The 18,319-nt window shown below is 39.4% G+C and overlaps 1 protein-coding gene across 2 annotated transcripts in view; it reads left to right on the top strand.

The window, feature by feature from the left end:
• UNC5D (unc-5 netrin receptor D) overlaps positions 1 to 18,319 on the top strand; it is a 541,726-nt gene that overhangs the window by 150,252 nt on the left and 373,155 nt on the right. The gene's annotated exons all lie outside the window — the stretch shown is intronic.

Here is an 18,319-nt window from a genome sequence, read left to right as displayed (position 1 = left end):
AGACCTTTTATTCCAAGCAGTAGTGGGCCAATGCTAGAATCTTCAAGAGCAAGGGCTGTCCCTATGTTTATTACTTTCTGTCAATATCTAGCACTGTAACTTGAATATTGGACAGTTGGTAAAGCTATTTAATTATAAAAATGAAGAAGAGGTAAATATTGTTTTTCCATAAACATGTGGCTAGGAAAACCGCGAACCTAACCAGATAAGGTATTTGCACATCTCCTAGAGTAAAAAGCAACTACTCATCTGAGCAGCCCTCTGAGCATCATTTAAAAGAAGCAAAAAGAGAAAGCTAGCCAGAAGAGACTGTGGGGTAGAGTTAATGTTATAATTATCCTAACGTTTATTTGGATTCTCTTTTGCCTGTATTGCTAGAATTGTTACTTTGTATTTAAAGAAGCTTTTCTCTCAAGAATTTATTTTTAGATGTAATACTAGAGAGTAAATCGTTTCAAATGCTTGGAAAAGTCATGAATAATCACTATAATAGCACCAAACCTGCTCAGAATTCACATCTCTATGTTTAGTGCCAGTCCCCTTCCATCCAGAATAGGTAGGCAAAGGCTAATTCTGTATTTTCACAAGATAAGAAAGCACCTCTTATTCAGGAAAAAAAAAATCCACAGGCACGTCCTCAGCCACTGACATTATTTTCCTCAGACATCAGCAGGCCCCCGTCTTCCCTCTGTCACAATCCCCAACTGCTCTGTGTGGCCCACAGGAGCAGAATTTAAACTCGATTCTTTAGCACAGAGGAGAGCCCAGGAACTGGGATACTGGAAAATTTAACCTGAATGTCAAGAAAATATCAGTAATTTCTTTTCTTGGTATGGTGACTTTATCTCCCTAGGAAAGGAAGGGAAAGCTCCAGAGCATGAGCTGTGTAAACATCAGTCTGGAGCGCATTTAGCATTTAGTATTTATTACACTAAGTTCGGGAAGTCCTATCTCTGAGGTATTTATCCTACATTGTCCACTCTTCCTTCTTTATCTTCTTTTATATGTTAATCCTGAAATCTCCATTTTGGCAGTTGATCATTGCATCCAAGGTCTTCGAGGTCATCCTCGGGTTTGGTGGTTCACTAGGACTCAGGGCCATGATGTATTAAAGCCAAAAGTGCAAAGCGAAGTTCACAGAGGGAAAAAGTGCGCAGGGCGAAATCCAAGGAAGGTAAGACTCATGGATCCAAGGGCCCTTTCTCAAGGAATAAGATACGAGATACTTCATCCCTTCAGAACCAGATTGTCACAGAACATGTGAGGTGCTGCCCATCAGGGAAGCTCATTAGGGACTCTGCCCAGGGCTTTTGTTGGGGGCTGTTAAGGTAGGAACCCTCTGCCTGGCATGAACCAGAATTCTAGACTCCCAAAAGGAAAACAGATGTTCCACATAAACCATGTTGTTCATACAAGCAGTTTCGTCAGAGGCGCCATTCTTACCAGTTCTGGGAATAGTGGGAGCCCTCTTGAAATCCAAGTTCACAGAGGCAGTTAAGGACCAACTTTGTAAATACGCCCTTGAAAAGATAGCCATCTGGCCTTTCTGGGTTCTCCCTTTACTGCACAATCTGTGTATTAATCTATAATCTTCTCAACTTCTTTACCTGACGTTTTGAAACTTTATATAGAGTAGGCACTTGTTGAAAACTCTGACGATATCTACCTTTTTTTTTTTGCTGAACACTTAGTAGGTGCTTTACTTCCCTTCTCCCCCATGCCAGTGCACAGTCCTGTGTCCTCTGCACCTAAAATAGATCCAGAGTCCACCCACTTTCTTTCTTTTGCCCTATCCTACTTCAAGCCACTCCTCTCTTGATGAGATTATTGCAGAGGCCACCAAACCGCCTTCCACATGCCACAAAGCAGCCGAGACTGTTTCTTAAAGCTGATTTACATTACTCCTTTACTTAAAGTTCTTCCATGAGCTCACATTATTCTTAAGATGAATTGCCAAGTCTGTGACATCAGCTAGCTCTGACTCATCCAGCCCCATCTAGGACCATTCTCTTATTTTGCAGCGACACTGGTGTCTTCAAATGTCCCAGTCTCTTTCCATCCTCAGGCATCACACCAGCTCATTCATAGACCTGGAAGGCTAATTTTCTTTCTTATTGTTAGGCTAACACCTGCTGATTACAGCTTACTTTAAAGGTAGGGCAACCACATAATTTATCATCCAAACCAGGACACTGTTTAGAGTAGAAGGGAGTGTTATTTGTAATTCTTCCAGGTCAACAGGTGTAACCTTGGAAAGGTTGTCATCTTAGTAATCAGTCCCTCCCTTGGAGAGCCCTTTCTTTACCCCGTCCTGTCCTTCTAAATTGGATGACTGTCTTCCTCTCTATAACAACCTGTCATTTTCCTTTACACCACTCATGTCATAATCATTATGTACCAATTTACATGATTATTTGTGTAACATCTTTTATCTCCTCTATGCTGTGAAGTTTCACAAGTTCATGGGCGTGATAGCCAGCACCCAGTAGCGGTGCCAGGAGACATTTTATAAATAGTCCCTAAATTCACAATTAGGTAATAGCCATGCTTTCAAATGGGCATTTTTTTTTTTTTGGATCTGTCTTTTCTCCATTCCTCTTGCTTTGTTTTTTTCTCCCACCGAACTTGTATTTGGGGAGCTCTTCATTAACTTCTTGGATTTTTCTTCTAGTTTTTGTCTTACTGAGTATATAAAAGGACTAATTTGGTTATGTGTTGACGTTTCACCTCTACAAAAACTCTCAAGCATATTGGTTTGCTAGTGATTTGTGTGCATTTTAAATGGGCATCCTTCAAATTTCATTTCATTCTTTTTTTAAAAACAAGAATACTATTCAATAAAAAAAAAGGTTCTCTTTATATCAGTTAATTCATCTCACCCTTTGTAGGTGTGAATTTGCTCTGATCTCCTGGAACTGGTCAAGCACAAAATTGGTTTTTATGAACAATGCAGTGTACTCCAAACGCTAGGAAGACTCTGGCATTTCCCAACCTTTTAGGTGGTGATCCAGGCAACTCTTTCTTTTTTTTCTTCAAAGGTCTAAACAGGTCAAATAGGTACACGGTTGTGGGTAGAATTAAAAATTTGGCACAATTGCTATCATCCTGCTGTTTTGATACCTTATTCTCTAGAGTGAGAGCTTTTATTTTGTTTCAAATTCAACACAAAGTGAAGGATTTATCAATTTTCAAGCCACGTACTTTCCACTATCTTTGGAAATTTATTTATACACTGATTTATACATCTGGGCATCACAAATTTCCATGCACATATATGTCAAAAGTTAGTATACTTAACATCTGTATCTCTTTAAAGGATAAGAAAAAACTGAGAATTGGAATTGAGACTGCTTTAATTACAGACTAAAGGCTTTTCATTGATCTTAATTCAATACAACAGTTTAAATTTTAATTGTGAAAGCTGGCTCTGGACACAGTTGACTGCCTACTCAGTATGGTTCTTCTTTGCCAGCAGAGCTTTCTTCAACTATAGGGCTAAAAGATATAATACTCACTTTTTCTGAAGCCCCAGCATCCAGGAAGTAGGCAAATGGCAGTGAGACCAGAGGAGAAGTCTGACAGTAAGGAATAGGGTCTGAGTGTAGTCAGCTTGGGAACTCCTGGAATTTCCCTCCTGATTAAAAACAGCTATGTGTGGAGAAACGGTCTTTTTTTTTTTGCCTTTGGATATGGTTAATAAGGATGTGATGCCTGGAGCAATGGCAGCCATCTTTTGACCATATTTTGGCCAGGTGGAAAGAAGAAAAGAAATGTGTCTTTAATGACACTACTGGGCATTTGCAGCAACCTTGGAAGCACTGGGTGTCCCCCAAGACTTATGCATGTGAGATAATACATGTCTTTGTAATTTAAGCCATTTTTAGATGAGATTCTGTTCCTTAAAAAAAAAAAAAAAAAAAAGGAAAAAACACTTGTCAGTACACTGGGAAAATTAATTTAAAAATTCAAATTTACCTTTAGGATATCATTTGAAGTGTGTGTGTGTGTGTGTGTGTGTGTGTTGGTGGAATATTTTAGTCAGTACCTGAATTTAGGCAATAGATATTTTACCACTGGGCTGAACAATCAAGCTGTTCATTATCCTGGGTTACAGCAAAATTTTGTTTAGCAAGGACACTTTCTCATTTACTGGCCTTTTCTGTTCCTCAGAGTCCAAATCACAGACATAGATTTCCTTTTTTCTGTTAATAAAATAAAACCCTACCTTCATCTCTCCTAACTGTGTTCTCCTTCGGTTGTTAGAGCAACAAAGTTACCAGTACGGTACATCGGTTTTTATCAACATGGGTGTTGTTTGACTAGTTGATGAAAACTTTCTAGACCAGATTTTGGAAAGTGATACATTTTGACAAAATTTTATAGATGTTCCACCACCATCACCATCTCCCCCACACTCCAAATTGACTTCAGTTACAATCATTTACCACTCCTCCCGCTCATTTCACCTGTGAGGGAGAGGTAGAAGAAGTGGGATTACAAAGTCTGTCATTTGTCATTCTTAGTTCAGTTGTCTTACTGAGTAGTGTGTGTGTGTGCACAGTGGAGGGGTGTGTGTGTGTGTGTGTGTGTGTATAACTGATACATAATGCCTATTCTTTAGCTCTAGAAGAATCCCCAGGAAGCAGTCAGCCTCACTGTTATCTTGGCACCAGTAATACAATTTACATTCATAATATTCTCTAGAATTACCAAAAATAAGCAGTAGGATTACATGATCTCAAGAATGTCCACCCTGATGAGCTATACACTTCTTATAAAAGAAGATAACAGACTTATGGTATAGAATGAACAAGGTCCACTTAACCATGCCAAAGATACTGCTAAAAAAAAAAATGAGGGAAAGAAGTTGGGAGAGAAATATTAGCTTCATTAATAATTAGCTTAATTAATTAATATTGATCTTAATTTGGCCTCGTGAATAATGGATTTAACCTGGAAAGTTTTGCTCACTTGCATACCGGTACACTCTCTGATCAGTCTTTGTATGATTGCTTTTCTGCTTCATTATTCATACTCCAGTTGGGTCACTGAAATGTCCTGCATTTCTGAATGTTAAATCTAACCTGCAAGGAGTTCCGTTGGTTTATGTTCTGTTGAGTGGCTTACAGAAAACTGAATCTTTATCTGATGTGTCTGTCATTATTTCCTATCCTCCTAAGTAGGAATTTGAAATTTATGCAAACTCTGTATTCTCAAGAGACATGAGGAGATTGGTTTCTTTGGCCCATTCACCAACTTGATGACCAATTAAGCTGACAATGGCTTCTCATCTTGACCCTCCAGTGGAGGAAGCATTAGGATTCTCCATTAGGAGCTTGATTACCTTTCACATTACTATTACTCTTCTGAACATCTTCGTTATCCTTATGCCCTCTTCCCTATTTGTCCCAAAAGAATAGTGAGAAGTTGAAAACTATGACCCTCATGGGATTGGGGACAGTTTGATGCCCCTCAAATGATCCAATGCTTAGTTCATTTAGGGGTTCCTCATATTTGTAGACCCTGCGGTTCTAATGGTCCAGGCTTCACTTCCAGTGCTACCCCAGTCTTTGAAAGCCATATCTGCGTAAACATTCATTTTCCCTCAGAGCTTGTTCTTTCCTTCTGGCGTCATAGTCAGGTCCTGCCAGGTGATTGAAAAACAGGCATTATCAGCTCCTAAAAGTCAGGGAGTATGTGAGTTAACATTGGCCACTTTTTGCTGTTCTGCTCCTCGACCCCTGTATTTATTAAACAGACTCAGCCATCGCATTACACAGTGTAAATCGTGGAAGCAAAAGCATAAGCCATTGGTAATGATCTCACCTTTTGAGGAAGACTGCTGGCCAGCAGTCTCTGGCCCCCATGTCACATTTGTAATAGCCATGTTCAGGTCACCTCCTCAGACCTTTACGTTGCTGCCTCTTCTAGATGGTCAGGACACCTGGAGGAGGATGCTTCTGTATCCAGCCTGAGGCCTACTCCGTAGCGCTATAGTCTTCTTGACCATTCCAGGAGCTGCCAAGTTGCTTCTGCTGTGTGGAAGACACTGAACTAGGCACTGGGCACATAAACAGTCTTGAGAGGTACCTGAAGTAGAAGAAATTGTAAATACATCAGTGCCCTGAGTTCACTTAAAGTAAGAACATTCTGCTGTTGATGTGGAGGATTATCTCTGAAAGGGATAATGCTCATCATCTTCTTCACCTGTCCTCTGATTGACTAGACTGAACTAAATCCAGTTAGTCACTCTTGTGTGGCAACCACAGTGTGGGTGTTTTCATGTGCTGTCTGTGCTTGTTCTGCTAGCCCGAGGTCCTACAGATGTTGTTACCTGCAAATAGAAACAACTTTACTTCTTCTCTTTCAATTCTAATACCTTTTATTTCTTTCTCTTGCCACATTTCTCTAGCCAGAACTTCTAGTGCTCAGTTGAATAAGAGTGGTGAGGTATATATATCTTGTTTCTCAGATGATGCTTAGGCACTTTTAAGTTTCATAAGCATTGGTCTTACTAATAACTGCTAATATTAGGCTTTGGGGGTTTTGGTATCCTTATCTACAAAGTGGGGATTTTTAGTAGCTATCTCACTATTGTTGTAAATATTTAAAAAGTAATTATATATTTGAAAGTGCTTATGAAAACGTAAAGGAGTTTTTAAAATAGTATGTAAACAGGGAGCCATCAAGAGTTTAGAGACTTTGTACAAAAAAATCTCATTTTTAATAGCAGCAACAGTTCCAGCCCACATGATTGTAGCTGCTTTCACCTAGATGTTGGAGAAAGTGGGAACAGTTGGAAGTCAAGGTTGGGATAGTGTATGGGGTTGTTGGGGGTGTATATTGGCTCTCACTGAAAGTGAACCCTATATTCTAATTAAGATGTTACAATATTTACAATATTCTGAAATTCTAGAGATCCAGTAGACATAATATTGGATATGCCTGTGAATTCAGGCTGAACCTATGGTTCACATAGTGCCTTGTGTCAGATTTGACCAACTGGCTTTAAATTGCATAGAAAGTTGGCATGGTAATGATACTACATATTTGATGATAATTGAAAATATTTAGCCCCTGCTAAATGTGAAAGGAGAAGTTAAAAATATTCCCCCCACATTCTTTATTTTCATAAAAATGCATGTTCATTTGGTAATGAAGTTTCCTCTAATGTTAAACTGTTTTCAGGAGTTGACATTCTCTATTCACAACTTTTTTTTATAGGTTCTGAAATCACATTACCACAGTTGATTCATTTTCTAATTTTCAACTTCATTTCTAGTTACGACTCTGACCAGCTTTTAGCACTTCTTTCTTGTAGGAAAATATTATTACATGTGACTATATATTTCCTTTTGGTGTGCTGAACGGGAGTATGTAAAAATAATATCTATATGAATATAATTTGCTGAATTTAGAATCCTGACATATGTAACTCAAAGATTTAGCTGCAATCTGGGTTTGTAGATTTAAATTGGCTAAAAGGAAGGGAAATGCAAACATACATGTTTCTGACCTCTCTATATTTATTAGTATAACATTAATTCAGATTAATTATGGAATACAAATAATGCAGTGTATTTTGTGAGATCTCACGTTTCCTTCCATTTTATCGTCTTTTGGGCTTGATGGTGAAATAGTGCAGTGAGAGGGACTAGAGATAACAAACTTAGGTTCGCCACATTATAATTACTGTTTGTTTGTTTTTTTTTAGTCGAAGTAGGCTCCATGCCCAGTGTGGAGCCCGTCGCAGGGCTTGAACTCACGACCCTGAGATCAAGAGTCAGAGGCTTAACCGACTGAGCCACCCAGGCACCCCTAATTACCTTTTATTGTTTAAAAAAAACAATAACGGGTGCGTGGGTGGCTCCATCCATTAAACGTGGGACTTTTGTTTTCGGCTCAGGTCATGATCTCGAGGTTGTGAGATCAAGCCCCAAGTGGGGCTCTGTGCTCAGCAGGGAGTCTGCTTCAGATTCTCTCTCCCTCTGCTCCTCCACCCACTCATGCACTCTTTTCTCAAATAAATAAATAAATAAAATCTAAAAACAAAAACAAAAACAAAACAAAACAGTAACTGAATCTTCTCCCATTGTATCTGTTGAATGCCATGTCAAAAGGTGACAATAGTTGGGAAACCTTAATTATTTTTACATTGCATACTGAGGTATTGACAAGTTACACATATTTTTAAGAATTATGAGTAATATTGCTTTCAAGGATATATTTACCTTGATAAAACTTAGCTACTTTAATTTTCCAGGACTGTGTGTTATCACAGTCATAACGGGCTGGTCCTGAAAGATCAGTGTAGACAGTCATTTGCTCTAAAAATGTTTTAATAGTGAAAGATACAAGTAGCCTCAGCTTCAGACAGTGTATTTCCCTGAGAGACTTTGGTATTGAGGGAGGGGGAACAGAGTCCAGGTGGGAGAAAGAAACAGGAGGTACTTAAGTTCCCATGAAGGGCTTCCTTAGGACTTTGATAGAATTTTAGAACTTGAAATGACCCTCTAGATTTAGGAAATTAAAGGATAAGGAAAAAGAAATATCTTTTCCAAGGTCCCACAGTTAAGATTATAGTCTCCTACTATATTGGTCTTGTATTCCAGTAATATTTTCATTGCGCCACGAACTCAAATATCCAGGATTAAATATATATATGGAATATATGGTATATGTATACATATGTTTGTATGAACTTACCATATATATGTGTCTGTATGTATATGTATAAGTAAAAAGTGTATATGTGTGTATATGTATCAGTAAAAAACACTTGGTAGTAATACTTTTGAGCATGTAAGATTTTATTTATTTATTTGAGAGAGAGTGAGTGAGAGAGAGATAGAGCTGGAGCAGGAAAGATGTGGGGCTCGATCCCAGGATCCCGGGATCATGACCTGAGCTGAAGGCAGACGCTTAACAGACTGAGCCACCCGGGTACCCCGAGCATAAAGTATTTTTGATTGTCCAGTAATATACTTTCAGACAGAAACACACCATTACATTGAATTTGGCCACATTCTCCCTCTCTTTCTTTTTTTGAATTTGATCACTTTCTGAAAAAAATCTCAAAAGCCATATTATAGAAATGTAAGTTTTAAAACAGAAGAATAAACTATAGTTATTTTTCCACTTTTAGATCATTTGGGAGCAGCTCTCTGTTCAGGAAAGTTTATGATCACTCATATCATTTCAGACACGTGCTTTTTCTCAAAATATTTTATAAAATTAGGCTCCATTTTAAACATGTTCACATGTAATCATTTGTTTTCAATATTTGTTATCATTTTAGTTGACTCATCATTTAAAGACTAAAGAGCTCTTTGGTTCACATTCCTTCTTTGCAATTGCTTGTATTCCTGAAAATTCTTTGCTGTTTTATTTATTTTATTTTATTTTTTTAAGATTTTATTTATTTATTTGACAGAGAGAGACACAGCGAGAGAGGGAACACAAGCAGGGGGAGTGGGAGAAGGAGAAGCAGGCTTCCCGCGGAGCAGGGAGCCTGAGGTGGGGTTCGATCCCAGGACCCGGGATCATGACCTGAGCCCAAGGCAGATGCTTATTGACCTAGCCACCCAGGCGCCCCTGCTGTTTCATTTTTTAATTATGACATATAAATAACAATCCAGGAATAAACATCCTTATTTTAATACCGATAGGGTCTCAACTCACATTAGGCAAATTAAAAGCACAGAATATAAAGGTCCATTGGAGTAACCGCTTGCCCGTGTGTGTGTGTGTGTGTGTGTGTAATTTTTCATGTTGTGTTGAACTTTGATTACATGGGGAGCCAAATCCAGACAGTTAGCTCCGATGATACTGCTTTCTACTAACGCTTGGCTGTTCATTTACATGGCTTTGAGAGCATGGCTAAAATATATTACTTAACAGGGCACCAGAAGGAATGTTGTGGGGGGAACCAGAAGGAATGTTTCCTGTATTAAATCAAAAGTGTGTTCATAAATATTACACACTCCAATGCCAGCACGATTTAAAACTCATATCCACAGGTAAGATTTCAGAAAAAACAATTCCACAATGTAACCACACATTTAGATTCCTAGGTCACTAGACAGAGATTTAATAGAAGTAGAGAAATCGGTACCTGTATCTACGTCTGTCATAGATGCCCATGCATTCAAGTTGGTTCAAATATATTTTTATTTTTGTTTTCTTTTTCTTTTTTTTTTCCAAAGATTTTATTTATTTGAGACAGAGAATGAGAGAGAGAGAGCACATGAGAGGGGGGAGGGTCAGAGGGAGAAGCAGACTCCCCGCTGAGCAGGGAGCCCGATGCGGGTCTCGATCCCGGGACTCCAGGATCATGACCTGAGCCGAAGGCAGTTGCTTAACCAACTGAGCCACCCAGGCGCCCTCAAATATATTTTTAATTTACAAACAGTGAAATGCATGGTTCCATGAATCTTGATAAACGTGTAGTCATGTAATCACCATGACATTCAAGATCCAGGGCACTTCTTTTTTTTTTTTTTTTTTAAAGATTTTATTTATTTTTCAACAGAGAGAGAGACAGCGAGAGAGGGAACACAAGCAGGGGGAGTGGGAGAGGGAGAAGCAGGCTTCCCGCGGAGCAGGGAGCCCAATGCGGCGCTTGATCCCAGGACCTGGGATCATGACCTGAGCCGAAGGCAGACGCTTAACAACTGAGCCACCCAGGTGCCCAAGATCCAGGGCACTTCTGTTATCCCCCAAACATCTCCCTCCTGCCATCATTTTGTAGGGAAACACTCCACCGTTGGCTACTGTCAACCACTGATCCCTGGAGCTTTGCATTTTCCAAAATCTCCAATAAATAGAATATGTAGCCTTTTAAGCCTAGTTTCTTTCACTTGGCTTAATGCCTTTGTGTTTCATCCATATCGTTGCATGTATACCCATGGTTTCTTCCTTTTCTTTTCTGAGTGGCGTTCCACCGTGGGAATGTACTATCGTTTGCTTATCCAGTCTCCATTGGAGAGATACTTGAATTGTGTACACTTTGGGGCCGTTGTGAATAAGGATGCTGTAAAAATTCTCACACAGGATTTTGGGTGGACCTAAGTTAATTTGTCTTGGCTAAATATCTAGAAGGGAATGCTGCCTCATATGGTAAGTATATGTTAACTTTATTTGAAATGAAAACCAAGACCCCAAAACTTCCAGACTCTTTTCAAAGCTGAATAGCTCTTTAGCATTTTGCATTCCTGCCGGCAGTGTGTGAGCCTTCTGGCGCTTCTCCACATCCTTGGCATTGCCAGCTTCTGTTGTTTGTTTTAATCTTAGCCTTCCAACAGGTAGAAACTAGTATCTCCTTATGGTTTTATGTTATTCTATAATATATTTTTTAAAGATTTTATTTATTTATTTGAGAGAGAGAGTGAGAGAGAGAAAGAGCACAAGAGGGGGGAGCGGGAGAGGGAGAAGCAGACTCCCTGCCGAGCAGGGACCCCGATGCGGGACTCGATCCCGGGACTCCAGGATCATGACCTGAGCCGAAGGCAGTCGCTTAACCAACTGAGCCACCCAGGCACCCGGTTTTATGTTATTCTAAATGCTTTTTGAAATGTGTAGATCAAATCTTTGGCCCAGTTTTAAAGTGGGATTTTTGTTTTCTTGAGTTTTGAGAGTTCTAACTATACATATATATACATATATATGTATATATATGTATATATACGTATATATATGTATATATATGTGTATATATATATACATATATATACACACACACACACTCTGAATACACTTTTTTTTAAACTGAATATGTGATATGAAAACATTTTCTCCCAGTCTGTGTCTCGTCTTTATTTTCTCTGTGTTTAGCAAAGCAAAAATTCTTAATTTTGACGAAGCCTCATTTATCAAGTTCTTCTTTTGTGATCAGGCTTTTGATGTCATATCTAACATCATGACTGGCATCAACCACCTGAGGCCATGTGGAGTTTCTCCTGTTTTCTTCTAGAAATGTGTAGGTCTGTAATTCATTTTGAATTAATTTTTGTATGAAGTATGATTTATATTTTTAGTTTTTTTTTTTTAATAGAGGGGGGCTGTCAGGGGCAGAGGGAGAGGGAGAGAGAGACTCTTAAGCAGGCTCCATGCCCAGCACAGAGCCTGATGCAGGGCTCGATCTCACAACCCTGAGATCATGACCTGAGCCGAAGTCAAGAGTTGGACGCTTTAACCGACTGAGCCACCCAGGCGCCCCAGGTTCTTTTTTTTACATAGAATATCCAGCTGTTAAAGCACCAATTGTTGAAAAACTATCTTTTCTCCATTCGGTTACCTTTGTACTTTGTCAAAGTGTTGACTGTATTTGTGTGGTTCTCTTTCATGTTCCATTGCTTTGTATCTCTATGTTTTCACCAGTACTGCCTTCTCTTTTCTCTCTCTCTCTCTTTAAATTTTTTTTAAGATTTTATTTATTTATTTGAGAGAGAGAGAATGAGAGACAGAGAGCACGAGAGGGAAGAGGTCAGAGGGAGAAGCAGACCCCTTGCTGAGCAGGGAGCCCGATGCGGGACTCGATCCCGGGACTCCAGGATCATGACCTGAGCCGAAGGCAGTCGCTTAACCAACTGAGCCACCCAGGCACCCACTCTCTCTCTTTAAATTTGAGTGTAGTTGACACACGGTGTTATATTAGTTTCACCTTGTACAACATAGTGATGCAACAAGTTTATACATTATGCTCTGTTCACCACAAGTGAACCTACCATCTGTCAGGATACATCCCTATTACAATATCACTGACTATATTCCTTATGCTATACCTTTTATTCCTGTCACTTATTCATTCCATAAATGGACACCTGACCTACTGCCTTCTCTTAATTACTGTCATTTTATTGTAAGTCTTGAAACTGGGTTGTGTGTCCTCTGGCTTTGTTCTTCTTCAGAATTGTTGCCTATTTAGTGCCTTTGCCTTTCCTTATAAATTTTAGCTTCAGCTTGCCATGTCTATAAAAAAGTTGCTGGGATTGGGATTTTGTTGAATCTATAAATAAAATTGGTTGGAAAGAACTGACATTTTAACAACGAGTATTCCAGTCCATTAGCACAAGTAACTCCATTTGTTTAGGTTTGGGATTTATATTTAACTGAGGATTGTGCTCTAACTTGAGAACATCTAGATAACTTCCAAGAGCAACTAGTGTCTGGTATGTAGTAAGCATTCAATAACTATTTCTCGGATAAAGCAGCAGCTTAGCCAAGATACTATTGATTTTGTCTTTTCTCCTCTTTCATTTTATTCAAGGGAAACCTTTGGGGTAAAAGAAACTATGCAGTTTTAAAAAAAAAAAAAAGAAAAGAAAAGAAAAGAAGCCTTCAGGTCACTCACTGCACGGTTACTGTGCTCAGTTGCCAAACGAAATTTTGGTGGGATCATGGTGGTACCTTCTTTTATCCTTGGAAAAGCTGAAGGTAGCACGTGTGAGGCAGGATTAGACTTTGTTTTTCAGAAAGTTTTCTCCTCCTCTGCCCAGCTCTGACTGCAAGTGTGAGAGGTGTTAGAATTCCTGGTGGCGCAGGGTAGAAAGAGGCTTCAGAGAACATCTCTTCCAGTGATTATCACATTGTTTTTCTTTTTTTCATCAGGGCACATACATTTCAAATGAAATCTTACTCAGAAATACAGTCAAAATAGATAAAAGCAGAGCTGCTCAGGTTGAACTGGACTCTGCAGAGATATTTGAAAGCTTCCTGTGATTAATGCAGTGATGAGAAAAGTGAGCCTCAGAGAGATTATGTAACTTGCCCAAGGTTGCACAACACATTGTTGCAAAAGCGTAAATAGAGTCCCCATCTCCTGATTCTTAGGACAAAGCCCTAAATGACTGCCTTTTCAGATTTTCCTCAAGCTGAGTTCTTTGTTTCTATGGAAACTCTGTTTTTTGTTTCCTTTGTATGCTGTAGTCAGAAATGTGACTGGACTTTCTCTTAGCTTCAGTGTTTGATTTGAGAGAAGGCTGTCTTGAGCCCCCTCCCCCCGTAGTAAGGAGACCTATTCAGTAGCTAAGTCTCACCATCAGGATTTCATTACTTCATGTTGTTATTCCTGTAATCCAGGTGGAAAACACAGACTTGAGAGAGAGATCACCAGAAACTAGGTGTCAGCTTATTTTAATGAGGCCTCCTGGCACAGGACACTTGCTTTTCCAGCCGTGACCCATGGCACATGGGTTATTCGTGGCACATGAATCATTCAGGTGCTTCAGGGCCTCAGAAGTTTGTACTCACCTTGGAGTAAAATGTCTCTTACTGTCTCAGAATACATGAAGTCCATCCTGAGATTTGCCAGTGAAGCTGTTTAAACCTGTTGCATTTATGATTTCTTAAGTATGTGGATTTGACTTGCTTGAGTTGAAGAAGAAACAGGTAGACTAGAACACAAATTGCACGAGTTATCTATAAAACTACAGAATACCATTCCTCATTTCAAAGTGACATTGTTACATCTTTCCTTTCCTACCGCTAACTAGTTCTTATAGAGCAGAGGCTTTGTGAACGCCATTTTCTAATGTATGTGAACTACCCAGAACAGTGCTGGGCACCTTATAGACACTGACCCCATTTTTTATGGATGACTGAGTGAATGAAATACTTCTCATTTAGATCTCAAGTTGAATGTCACCCGAGAAGTCCACCCTGGCCACCTTACCTCTATACACAGCCCCTGTCACTCTTGACACCCTTGATTCCATTAGCTTTCTTTTCTTTTCTTTTTTAAAGATTTTATTTATTTGTTGAGAGAGAGAGAGAGAGAGAACAGGAGGGAGAGGGAGAAGCAGACTCCCTGTTGATCAGGGAGCCTGATGTGGGGCTTGATCCCAGGACCCTGAAATCATGACCTGAGCTAAAGGCAGATGCTTAACCGATTGAGCCACCCAGGCGCCCCTGTTTTCTTTAAATCTCATATTATATATAGCACTAGCATTATATTACATATATACTTATTTCCTCTCTCCTTCCTCTTGAATGTAATTGCCAGGATGGCAAAGATTGTGTTTGCTTTGTTTACCAATGTATCTCCGTAGTACCCAGTACGGTTCTTTGCGTATCGCATTAAAAAGTGTTCCATAGGTGTGCCTTGACTGAATGAATAAAATGATTCTTACCTACTTTTAATAATTGTATTAAAAATGACAGTATAGATCATGAGTCACCTTATGTCCTGTCCTGCCCCTGTCACACTAGGGAAGTATTAAAGAGAGGAAGGGCTTTCACAATGAACAGAACATCTTTTAGTGAAAAAGTTTGTTATCTGCTGTGTGGACCTCCTTGGTTTTCCTGATGGGTTTTATGCCTTTGTTATTTATTGGTGACTGAACTGCCTCTGGTCAACGTCTGGTATTCTCTTTACATCTCCTTCCAGGCTTCAGGATATATCTTCAATGCAGTATTAATGGTTAGATTCTCTGAGCTCCTGCCACTCATCCTATTTTTAGAACCCTCCTCCAATGGGCATCAGTTAGAACATCCTTAAAGTGTCCACACTGACGGTAATAGTGTTCTGTACAGATTGGTGGTACTGGCTGTTCTGATCCGATCATAAAGCTAAAAATATGTGCACTATTGGGTTAAGTAGAAACAAAGGATTTGGCAGAAACTTCAGAGATGTTCCCTTGGGCTAAGGATGCTCACTGTTTGTATTGCCGAGGTCCTTTGCTTTTTGTATGTAATAACAGAAAAAAAAAAAAAAAACATGAGCCACAAATCTGAAAGATGTGACTTCTAATCTCAGATCCTGTTGGGTTTCTGTATGACCTCAGGCAGAGTACTTAACCTCTCCCTGCCATGGTTTTATCATCGTTAACACGACAACATGGTGTCTTCCTTTTTAGGAATGGGAATCTTAAAAAAAAAATGAATCAATCCATGTAAATAAAGTGCTCAGCCTTTTGGAAAGGAAATCCTCACAATAAGATAAGACAGGGCTGGATTTGCCACTCAGCTCCTTGTTGTGATGGGCCTTTCCTACTGGGCAGTCTGCTTGTTATCAGGTAGGGGGTACCGCCCTGGTGCATACCTGTTTGCCATGCACAGCTAGTTAGGTACTTATTCCAACTCCTGGGATTAGTCATCTAGAAACAGAACCTAACTCTAATTCCATGGAGAGCTGCAGAAAACTTTTCGAGAGGGAGGTGAGTACGCAGTCTACACAGAAAGAGCTTCATAACACACGTGCGGGTCTCGCTGGCTTCCTTTTCAGCATATAAAATGACCTGGTTCTATTGAGTTTCACTATTAAGGTAGTTTTTTTGTTTACACTGAGTGGCTCTGAGCATACCATGTAGTGGATTAATGCTTGGAGCTGCATACAAAGTTTGCCAGTATTGGCCTGTTTACTTCGAAGGACAACTGTGAATTGCACTGTGCAGACGGTGCAAAATGAAATCTACATTAGCTGTGTCCCATCTCCCTGCATTTTAGATTTCTTAAGATACCCCTCTCAGGTTTTCTAATGAGGGATTTTGATCCCGCGCCGCGCCCCCCACCCGCACCTCCACTTCTTTGCAGTCCTAGGCGAATTGGAGACTTGGAGATGGACATCTGGAAGCTAGGGTTTTAACAGATTCTGCAACAAAACAAAACATTCAGCTGTTTGTTCTCTCCCCTCTTAAACTCATTAAGGATACAGACAGAAGCCCTATGCTACCAGGAGCCTTTTGCTGCTGCATTCTCAATGTGAAAATAGCAGCTATTGCCATTCTGCACACGGGTGCTAAATGGGGTGCCGAGGAGGAGGAGGATGGCGGCAGGTGGGGAGGAGGATCATGATTGCCCTTTGACTTTCTGCCATCATCTAAGTCACGTGACAGGATGTGAAAGGAGACAATTTGATCTTGATGAAAGGGTCTCTCTGCCCAGGGAGCTCGTAATGATGTGCAAAGCCCAAAATACTTATTTCAAATTCCTCCAATCATCCATTCAACTCAGAGAATGGCTAAGATCTTTTCAAATGCCCTGTGAAAGTAGTGAGGCTGGCCTGAGAAATCACAAAAAGTGGAGGAAAGAGGAACTGCTCGAATCCATCTCTTAAATTGGTAGCAGAAGAGTGTTTTTTTTTTTTTTTTTTTTTCTCCCTAGTAGAATAGGTCTACACATTTTCTGCATATAGAATTTCAAGAGTATAGAATCTACTCATTGGGTCTTAATGCTGGCTGTGCATTAGAATCATCTTGAGAGCTTTTAAAAGATACCTGTGTCCTGGTGCCATCCTCGGATTCTTGATTGGAATAGGATCCAACTATCAATGTGTTGCTTGTTTGTAAAAGTTCCCCAAGTTGTTTTAAAGTTCCATTAATGCTGAGAACCACCTGTCATAGCCTTCATCGATCCTTCTAGCTCAATTTCCCAACCCCCCTCCCCCCAGCTCTATTATATTAATCTTACTGTAAGGTCTGCAGTCAAGATTCTCATGGAAATCTAAAAGAGATCCAAGAACCCTTGATGAAATTGTGATTATAAGTCACTCAAGGGCGTGAAGTGTATCTTTCTTATGTCTTCTTCATGTCTTCTTGAATATTTATCTTGTTATGTCTTAATGCGGGATTTCATGATCATTAAGGTTTAAAATTTATGGCGATTACCTGTTCTCATGTAGTTCTAATGCATGCTGTCTTATCTATTCTCCAACTATAGTGTCTTCTTTTTCTACCATTGATATACTCTTCTTACAATCTTCATTTGTCTCATTTAATTAAAAAATCATCTAGCCCAGTTGTGAGTCTAATATAGGTCTTCCAGCTACTTATTTACCAATCTAAAACTCCGCAATGAAAACAAAAGCTATGATTTATTATCAGGATAATTTCATTTTTGAGAGATTTGAGAACCAAAATATTAAAAAGGACACAATTTTCAGAGGAAGTTGAAAACTTTGGAGGAAGTTGAGCTTCTTGAAAAAAAAATACATTGTCTTGGTTGTCACATTTTACCATGGACTGATGCAAATTTTGATGTAGGTGGGAGGCTTTAGGATTTACTTTTGAAGAAATTCTGTCTGTTGCAATGGTTGTTCCATTCATTCATAGTTTTCTTTCAACTCTTCATGGGTCAGTTTTCCAAATCATAATAAACTTGATCTTTTTTTCCTGTCTCAGTAGTGAATGTGGAAATACCCACTGGGCCTTGAATAGGAAGACTCATTCATTATTTTGCTCTATCTCTTGTCATTTATTAGAAAATACTCTCTAATAACTACCACAGTGTTTAATAGAACACTCAACTAGCAGTGTGAATCCACATCACCTAGGGAATTTCTGTAAGGTACATAATGGCTGGACCTCATCTCAAATCCGCCAAA

This window comes from Mirounga angustirostris, unplaced genomic scaffold (genome assembly GCF_029215605.1).
Source record: "Mirounga angustirostris isolate CCGP_5_RB_7025 unplaced genomic scaffold, mMirAng1.0.hap1 SCAF_2, whole genome shotgun sequence".
Taxonomy (NCBI): Eukaryota; Metazoa; Chordata; class Mammalia; order Carnivora; family Phocidae; genus Mirounga; species Mirounga angustirostris.
Note: the sequence above shows the minus strand (reverse complement) of the source record. Positions and strands in the feature narration are given on the sequence as shown.